Raw genomic sequence first — 9,603 nt, 5'->3', positions numbered from 1 at the left:
GGCCATTACTGTCAGGCTGCTCAGTTATCTTGCTGATTTTATATACTTTAACAAGAGCTGAGGGAAAAAAGCTTATTGAAGGAGGACTCATCAGGAATGCCAGATTCCAACAGTCATTGAGGTAGAGCACTGGGATGCTCAATTCATTTCTATTTTTTTCTTCAATAAGTTCCTAATTCTCTCAAAACAAAGAAAAACATCTAGCAATTTTGAAATTCTTCTAGATTACTTGTTCCTCTCTAAAATATAGCTAGTGTATCTTTAAGTACTTATTGAAAGTATCAGTATGAATGGATCCATGAAAGTAGTGATTCTGTACCTCTAAGTACACATACAGTCCTGTGTGTACACCACAAACTCCTAAAATCCTCAGCTTCCGAGGACTTACCTAAACCTCCCTGTGGGCAAATCACTTCCCCTTCACAGGTCCATTCTCACTACCAACTGAAACATTCAGTCACTTTATAAGGATGCCTGGTGGTCCCTAATAGCTCCATCTCTATACCCAGGCTGAGTCAGCCATCAAGCGATCCTTGGGAAGAGCTTTGCCACCTCCACGTCTCCAATGCACCAACGCAGATCCCGGAGTTCCACCACTACAGGGCCATTTCCTCTGAGTGTCCAGTATTGTTACCCTCAAATGGCCCAAGTGAAACACAAAATGTTAAATCAGCGCAGTGGCCACGGCTCAGTGTAAATGCTTCTGAACCATCATTCTCAATGGGAGCACAATCACCAAAGACAGGTTTGACGTGGGAGGGAGAGGAGGAGGCGCAGCCCCATAGAAGTAGATACTTTGTCCCCTGGTCCTGCATGCAAAGAAACCAAATTTGCATTTTCTTGTTTCCTTTTTAAAACTTGCTTTTGGAAAATAACTGTTAACAGACATAAAATTGCATATATGTGTGTGCCTTGTGGTGCTTCAGCACATGTAAGTTGCAAAGCAAATACAGCCTTCCTGCCTCCTGATTTGTACACTGGAACATATCCATGAAGCTTCTACCCTCGTTTTGAACAAGCTGAGATGTATCTTGCCAGGAGGTGGCAGTGCAGCGTCGAAAATGAACATGAGCTGCACCACCAGCATCCAGTGTGGAGTGGTTCTGCTTCCAATCTAGATCTCCAGTGCCTGGGAAGGAAAGTGAGGATGCTCTGAGTCCTTGGGTGATGGCTGTCCATGAGGGAGAAGCAGATGGAGCTTCAGCCTAAGCTGTGGATGAGCCCAGGCCACTGTGATCAATCAGGGAGTGAACCAGCACAGAGAAGACGACCACTACTCTCTCTGCCTTTCAAATAAATATTTATAAAAACAAAAATCATCATAATAATAGCTAGTATTGAATGAGTTATTTTTAGAAATGAGTATTTTGGCCAGATTGCCAGCTTTTCAGTGACCCAACTGTCTGGTTTGGAGCATAGCAGGCCACAGGTTCTGAGGGCAGCAGTGTGCGGCTGACTTCTCTCTTTGCGGTTGGTTCACCCGGTGCTGAAGATGGACCCTGGGAAGCAACCACTATAGTAGCCTAGTGGCTAAAGTCCTCACCTTGCACATGCCAAGATCTCATATGGGTGCCTGCTCTATTCCAACTCCCTGCTTGTGGCCTGGGAAAGCAGTCGAAGACAGTCCAAAGCCTGGGGACCCTACACCAGTGGGAGACCTGGAAGAGGCTCCTGGCTCCTGGCTCCTGGCTCCTGGCTCCTGGCTTCAGATCAGCTCAGCTCCACAAAAGCCACTTGAGGAATGAATCAGCAGACGGAAAATCTTCCTCTCTGTCTCTCCTCTCTGTATGTCTGACTTTCCAATAAAATTTTTCTAAAAATTTCAAAATAAAAAAAAATTCTCCATCTCCATTGGAAAGACAGATTGCACATAGAGACAAACATCTTCCAGCTACCAGTTCACTCCCCAAATGGCTGCAACAGCCAGGGCCAAGCTGAATTGATCTGAATACAGGAGCCAGGGACTTCCTTTCGGTCTCCCATGGGAGTTCAGGGTCCCAAGGTCTCGGGCCTTTCTCCACTAATATCCCTGGCTACAAGTAGGGAGCTGAACAGAAAGCAGAACAGCTGGGACACAAACCAGCACACATGGGATCCAGCTGCCTCCAGGGGAGGGGAGGGAGAGGTCAGCTGGTGGAGCCATAACCCTAGGCCTTCTTTCACTTTGAAGTTGGTGGTAGCCTATGTTCATGGAGAAGGTGAAGGATGAGAGGGAGCCTGGAGCTGAAAGGAGGACTTCTGTCTACACATCTGATGAGAGGCTTGAGTGAAGCCTCCAAGAGAACCCAGGAAGCGGTGAGATTGGCAACTCCAGTAGGTGCTGAAGCTCCTCAGCCTCCACTGGGAAATGCACTTCCTAGTTCTCCCCTCAGCCCATGAATAACCAAGCTGAAGTCCCCATGGAGAAGTGTAACGGTGGGAAATAGTGGCCCCAAGGGTGTCCACCCTGAATTATGCAGCAGTGTGTAAGGGAAAAAAAAAATGCCGCTTTGCAGCTGTTCTTAATGTGGGGGCCTTGAGATGGAGGAATTACCCTGCATAACCCCAAAGGCCGGGGGGATCTGCAGCGGCCCTCACAGCCTCACAGCAGCCAGGCAGGAGTGTTGGTGTTGGGGGAGTAGGGAAGGGAGAGTGTGTGTGAGTGAGAGAGAGAGCTGGTGATGAAGCTGGGCTGGATTTCAGATGGAGATGGAGGGCAGGGTCAGAAGGGCAACCTCTAAATACTGACAGGGTCTGGGAAATGGACTGTCCTTCAAGGCTTCTGAAGGAACCAGGCCTGCCCACACCGTGATTTCAGTCAGCCTAACTGTGGCCCCAGGGACAAAAGTGTAACCAGCCTCTCAGTTCAGGCCCCTGTGGTGCAGCAGCAACAGGAAATGAACACTGACATGGTGGCAGAAGTTGCTCCCACTGTGTCTCCTGCGGGTGGTGAACCAGAGGGCAGAGGCCAGAGCAGCACTGACACCCCTCTTCGCTGTGTGATGGCCTCCACCCACTACCCCACCTGTGAGATGGGGCTAGTCACTGCATCATTAGGCAAACATCTGGAAGGTAGGGGCTTTTCTGCAGAGCTCCTCCACCTCCAACCTCACCAGAGATCCAAAGTGCCTCAGAGAGAGACGGGGAATACTGTTTTCCTGGGACCCCCAACCCCAGGATGCAGCAGGTCCAACCCTCAGCCAAGGTGTCCAGCCAAAATCCTTTTCCAGCCTCCTCTGATGGTCCTTCTAAAAGCTCCTGTGTCAGCATCCAGTCTGTAGGCACTTGCTTTTTTGTCCTCTAAATCCTGGTGCTGCAGCACTTGCTACTAGGACCCTAGAAACTGCAGCAGAACCATGATTCATTAGTTCTCTGCACCAGCCTGGTGCATCCACTGCACACCCTGTCTGGGACCCATGTGAGGTGTTTCCTTGCTACAGAGTCAGTTTCCACTTCCCGTAAGCTTAAATGGAGAGGTCTGGGGGCTCCTGAGGGACAGGAGGGGAGTGGCAGCAGACCTAACTTTTCTACGTTACCCTGAGAAGTGAACATGGCCAGGTATCTTCAGCCCAGATGGAAAGGAATAAGCATTTATGGAGTGCTGACTGTGTACAGCGTAGCTCCTGATTTATCACTCAATGGCCAGCCTGTGAGTATGGTATTTAAGGATCTATTTTATCGATGTGAAGGTGAGGCATGGAGAGAGTGATGGCTCAGTGTCACAACAGTGTGGCTTAAGTGCAGGGTGTGTGACTAAAAGCAGCCTGCTTTTACTCCCCACACCACACCACCTGGACACCTTTGCCCACCAGAATGTCAGGCCATTTCTATCTCTCACTTGCTTGCTCTCTCACACTCTCTCTGTCCCGCAATCTCATTTTTCCTGCACTCACTTCAACTCCCTTCCATGCTCTCAATTCACCTCAACAAACTCTGGCCCTGAAAGGTTGGCACTGCTGAGACCTTTCCAAGCTCCCAGCTGATACAGATCCCCCTGCACCCTCCTCTTCTGATTCGCCAAACTTGGCCTGATGCTCTTGCTGTGCCCCAGTGCTTGCCCTCTCCCTGTGAGAGGACACAATGACACCTATCTTGCAAGGTGGTCCCCAGGAGCAGTGGGCCAGAAGCACTCAGCCCCAGGGCTTGACAGGTAAGCATCCTGTCCTGAGAAGGCCATGGTGGCAGGAGGCAGGGGGGCTTCTGTGTTGAGATCTGCTCAGCCTGTGTGCGGTTGGGATGTCCATGTGGTGCTGCCCTTCCCCACAGAGGTGACCCCCAAACACAGCAACCCCAGGGCCAGGCTTCTGGGAATGTCTCTGGCCCTAGCAGCCCTGCAGTGTGTTGGGTCAGTAAGAAGTGAGATCCTTTAGAATCTGTGCTCAGAGAGTCACAGAGCAAACCAGGCAACAGCCTAATGTTTCTAACAAAGCCACATTCAGTCTTCCTTCTGCTCTTGTGTCCTTCTTGTGAGTCACGGGTGTAACATCTTATAATGGTCACTCCCAGGGAGGATACCAGAGATGATCATAAACAAGGCTTTTTACTACTGCTTCTGTGAACCAACTCAAAAGGAAGAAACTTCCATGGCTGATGAGGGCTAATCCCACAGACTGCATTCTGAAACACGCTGGGTAGCAAGAGAGGCCAGCTGGAGCCTGTGGCTATGATTCCCCATGTATTCTGACAAGCAGGGATGTTTGGGCCCCTGTAAGACTGTCCGGCAGCATCCACACAGTTACCACCTTCTCCCAGAAAGCAGAACAGAACAAATGCAGGCAGCTCTGAGCAGCGGCGGCCCTTGCAGGCTGCTTGCTGAGACTGCGCTATGTTTACATTCAATCAGTGCAGGGTGAGAGAGGTGCAGATGCCTGTGAAGCCTTTCTTGCTGGCCTTGGTCAGTGGATTCAGAGGACGCCATGCAGCCTGGCAGAGGAGGAGCTTGCGTTCAGGGTGAGATGCCAGGACGCCTGCTGCTCCCCACTCCAGCTGCCCACATTAGGCATCTGTTCTATCTCTACATCTCCGTGTTGGGTGTGACCACTGTGTCTTTAAGGCGTGTGCCAGCTGTGAAGCTGTGTGATTTCAGGTATCACAGAAAAGCAGATAGAAACTGTGGGAAGAATCACCGAGAGGCCACAAACAGGGAGGTACCAATCAAAATTCTCAAATTTTCCATGGAAATGCACCAAGCCATATGCTGCAAAACACCTCATCAACCCCCTGGCTGGAAGATTGTTTCCACATGCCTTATCTTGGTGAGGGGAGCAGAACCTGTACCCGGAAGCAGGTGAATGGTTTGTGGAGATGCCGGACTCCTGCAGGAGATTTGTCAGGTCCCTAGCAGGTGCCTGGAGCCTAGCCCTCCCCGGTTTTGTGTGAAGGGCAGGGTGGCTGCAGAGCAAGGCCTTCAGGTTCAAGGCTCCAAGGCCAAGAGTAAGCACACTTCACACACTCCAAGAGGCCTTTATAGCAGAGGTCCAGTCAGTGGGGAACAACTGTGAGGAAGGAGCTCCAGCAAGGTTCAGTGGGAACCTTCGCTTTGTAGCTTAGCACCATACCAGCTTCTCTTCAGTGTAGGGCTGTGAACAACCTCTCCCCGACACACATTCACCTACTGACATTCAACCTGACACGGTGAAAAATACACAGACCCCACCACAACTCTGTAAGAACACACAGCACCGCCACAGAGCTCACAGTGAAACACACAGACACACACACACACACACACACACACACACACACACACACACACACAGCAAAGATCACAGTGAAACACATACATATTCTACTACAAAGCTCACCAATGTTGGCGATTAAACCAGCCATATTTTAAAAGTCTGAAAATCCCCCATGGAGCCTCACGACATTTGCAAAGGAGGTTTCTGGAAATATGTTTGGCAATGCTCTTATCAGTGTGACTGGACTGTCCATCAGCACTTGGAATTTATTCACATTCATCGATGAATGAAAATCTTCCCCTTTCATTTTGATCTTTCTCTCCCAGAACAACAATTGTCATATTAACACATATACCATATGAATGCATGCATGCATGTGGGTGGGTGAGTTCAGAATTCACCCTGATTCTAAGTCATGGACCATTAATAACTTGTGACTTCAGAATGAAGGAGTCACTGAATATTATATTACTTATAAGTAATCTGGTGCCCAAGGTGCTGGGCTATTTAATTAAAAACCTCAATTAATGTGTAACTTTAAAAATAGATCACTCTACAAATTATAGACTACCAAAGGCATAACTTAAGCCGTTAACTACATAGATGAAGGTGAGACAGGAGTAAATAAACACAAATGATGAAAAATAAAATGTATTGGCCACATATTTCTTTATATGTAAATTTCTCTATGTACACTATCTCCTGTAATGATTCTACTAACCCTATAAGAAAGATACAACCAGGGCCTGGCGCAGTGGCGCAAGTGGTTAAGGTCCTTGCCTTGCACTCCCAGGATCCCAGTTCTATCCCGGGAGCCCTGCTTCCCTTCCAGCTCCCAGCCTGTGGCCCGGGAAAGCAGTCGAGGACGGCCCAAAGCTTTGGGACCCTGCACCAGCGTGGGAGACCCGGAAGAGGCTCCTGGCTTCGGATCGACATAGCATCAGCCGTTGCAATCACTTTGGGAGTGAATCATCGGACGGAAGATCTTCCTCTCTGTCTCTCCTCTTTGTATATATCCGCCTTTCCAATAAAAAAAATAATAAAAATAAATCTTAAAAAAAAAAGAAAGATACAACCAATTCTTTTTCCATAGGTAAAGAAACTAAGGCTTAAATATATTGTGTAATTAACCTAAAGTTATGTACTGCAATTCAAATCCAACTACATAACTCTTAACAACTGCTGGACACTGCCTCTCTCCAGGGAGGATGAATGAAGGAAAGGTTACACACATGTGTTGGAATACCCAATTGATTACATGTAAATATGGAACCTACTTAATCAGTTGACATTGGGTAGTTAATGCAGTGAGTGAAAGTGAGGCTGGAAACTACTTGGGCTTTACAGCAAAACCTCAGGAGAGAGAGACAGGCAGCTCACTGCTCAGTAAATCCACAGTTAATGTCTAGTAACTGGAATAACTATGCACCTAGCACCAGGGGTTATTTTAGGACAGCCCAGTTACAGGAATTTCTGGTGGATGTGGAGTTCCTCAAGATGCCAAAGCCACACACATGAAAGCCATCATTCACCTATACATGGAGAGAAAACCAGCTTCATTTGGGCAGAGCACTGGGTGCCACAGGAAGAGCATGATCATAGCATTCAGGGAAGGCTGAGCCCCACTTCCTGCTCAGATCCATAGTCTAGGTGAAAAACGGAGTTTCTGTTCTGTGGGCCCCAAAAACTTCCTACTCCCTCTGGGAGACCCAGAGTCACATACACAGCCTTACAGTGAGCTCTGTCTCCCTAGACTCCAGTACATTCCTTTGGAAGATGGCAGGGAATGCTTCATAAGTAGGTGACTCAGAGACTCAGTTAATGCAGGGGAGAAGCCATGAGAAACAGGGGTGAAGGATGGCTAAGATTCAACCTGAAGCTAAATCCAGTCATGTAAATATATCATTCTATGTGATCTCCCTGCCACATTCTTCTGTAAATCATAGATGCCTCCCCCTAGAGCTTCATGCATCTTCAAGTCCCTATAAAAAATAGGGGCCTTCAAGCATAACCCTCCTGAAAGCCTATTGCCCAGTTCTCTTCTTTCTTGGATGAAATTCCTCCAACTCAACTGAACATGATTAGCCAAGCACTAGCCAGGCAGCCAACCAGGGGTTATACTCATGGGTATGTGAGATGAGCTCAAAAATCCCCCTTGACAAGGGAAGCTCGGATGCCAAGGTTTATTTCAGACTGCAAACTACCGTCTGGAGTGCCTAAACCCTCAAGAGACTGAGGAGTTTTAAAGTTTCAAATCTGGAACAAGGAAGGAAACTTAGCTGGAAAGAGGTAAATTTCCAATCGTCCCCCCTCTGGGTGAGCATGTGGTCCATCCTCAGCCCTGAGAACTGTCCAGCTGACAGTGTGCTGAGCCAACTGTGCCAGAGGAGGTGGGACCGGGAGCAGAGCTACCACCCCCCTGACACATTGGACCTATAAGCATGACACATAATGCACATGGGCCTAACAAGACCCACTGTGAGGTGGGGAATGTGTTCCTGATACAAGTTTCTGAAAGGAGCAAATAGGAACCTAGGAACCTAGAGGCCCTGAAAGGGACAGGGACACAAAGATAGCAGGGAGTATGGCCAAGGCCAGGGATTCCTGCTACAATTGCCTGCATGTCATGGTATCGGTGTTGTTTGGTTGGTGTGGTGGAGGACCTGCTGGTAGGGGCGGAGTGGTTTCATAATGCATGTGCGCATGTGGTATTTATGTCTGGGTAATTGGATCATGGTCTAGTGTAGATCCGATGGGGGTATCTTGATGTACACGTGCTGGGGGAGTTACTATGAAAATTAGGTGGCAAGAGACTTGTATGTTATATCGATTGATGTTGCTACATGGGTCTTGCCCCACAGTATTCACTGGGGCTAGCCAAGTGGGCTTGCTCCAATGTGTTGGATGATATTGCTCAGTCGGGTTGCGGGGGATGAGTGCTAATCAGGTAGTGGGTGGTCTTGTTCGTGGGGGGTATGGGGTGTTGTTGTGGTTGTGTTCAGTGGTGGGGGTGGGCTGGTGGTGGTTGGGAATTGTTGTGTTATATGTGATGAACGAGGGTGGAAAGGGAAATAGGGACATGGCTGTGAGGGGGCGGTTGGGGGTTATTTTGGCTTTTGGCATGGCCTCGCGGATTGAAGTGGGGGTTGGGTGATCGTTTCCTGGTTGTGGATTATTGGTTAAGGGTGGTGAACATATGCGTCACGGAAATGCAAGGAAGGCCTGAAAGTAACAATCGTGTCACAAGATTCTCATTTCAATACATGCTGTTGGATTCTGCATTAATTACCAAACATCAGAGAAAATGATGATATTTGACTTTTGTGAGAGTGGCTTATCTCACTAAGCATAATGACTTTCAATTGCATTTATTTTGTTGAAAGACATGTTTAATTCATTTAATGGTTGAGTAAGTATTCCAGTGTAAATATACCACATCTGCTTTATCCAGTCATCCTCAACTGGTGGATATCAGGTTGGATTCCATCTGAACTATTGTGAATTCAGCTGCAGCAACTCTTCATACGCTGTTTGAATCTCATTTGGATAAATTCCAAGGAGTGGGACAGCTGGGTGATATGGAATTCCCATACTGTCTTCCACAATCGCTGAACAAGTATCTTTCCAACAACAGTGCCACAGTGTGTTAGGATATCTTTTTCCCTCAAATCCTGGTCAGCATTTATTATTTTTGACTTCTCTATGACAACCATTTTACCTGAGGTTTAGTGAAATATCACTGTGGATTTTATCTGCTTTTTAGACTCTTGATCCATTGAAAATTGATTTTTGTTTGAATTAAATCTACATTTTGTATAGGTAGATAAATTTTTAACCATTTGATGAAGTTATTGCCCTTTCTCCAGGAGTGCATTTTAGCTCATTGTTAAAGAGTAGCTAATTAGTAGCTGCATAAAATGATTTACGGGATTTCTATTCAGTT

The sequence above is a fragment of the Ochotona curzoniae genome, unplaced genomic scaffold, assembly GCF_017591425.1.
Source record: "Ochotona curzoniae isolate NIBS_2020 unplaced genomic scaffold, NIBS_Ocur_1.0 contig_2878, whole genome shotgun sequence".
Classification (NCBI taxonomy): domain Eukaryota; kingdom Metazoa; phylum Chordata; class Mammalia; order Lagomorpha; family Ochotonidae; genus Ochotona; species Ochotona curzoniae.
The sequence above is the reverse complement of the archived record's forward strand: the minus strand, read 5'-3'. Positions refer to the sequence as shown.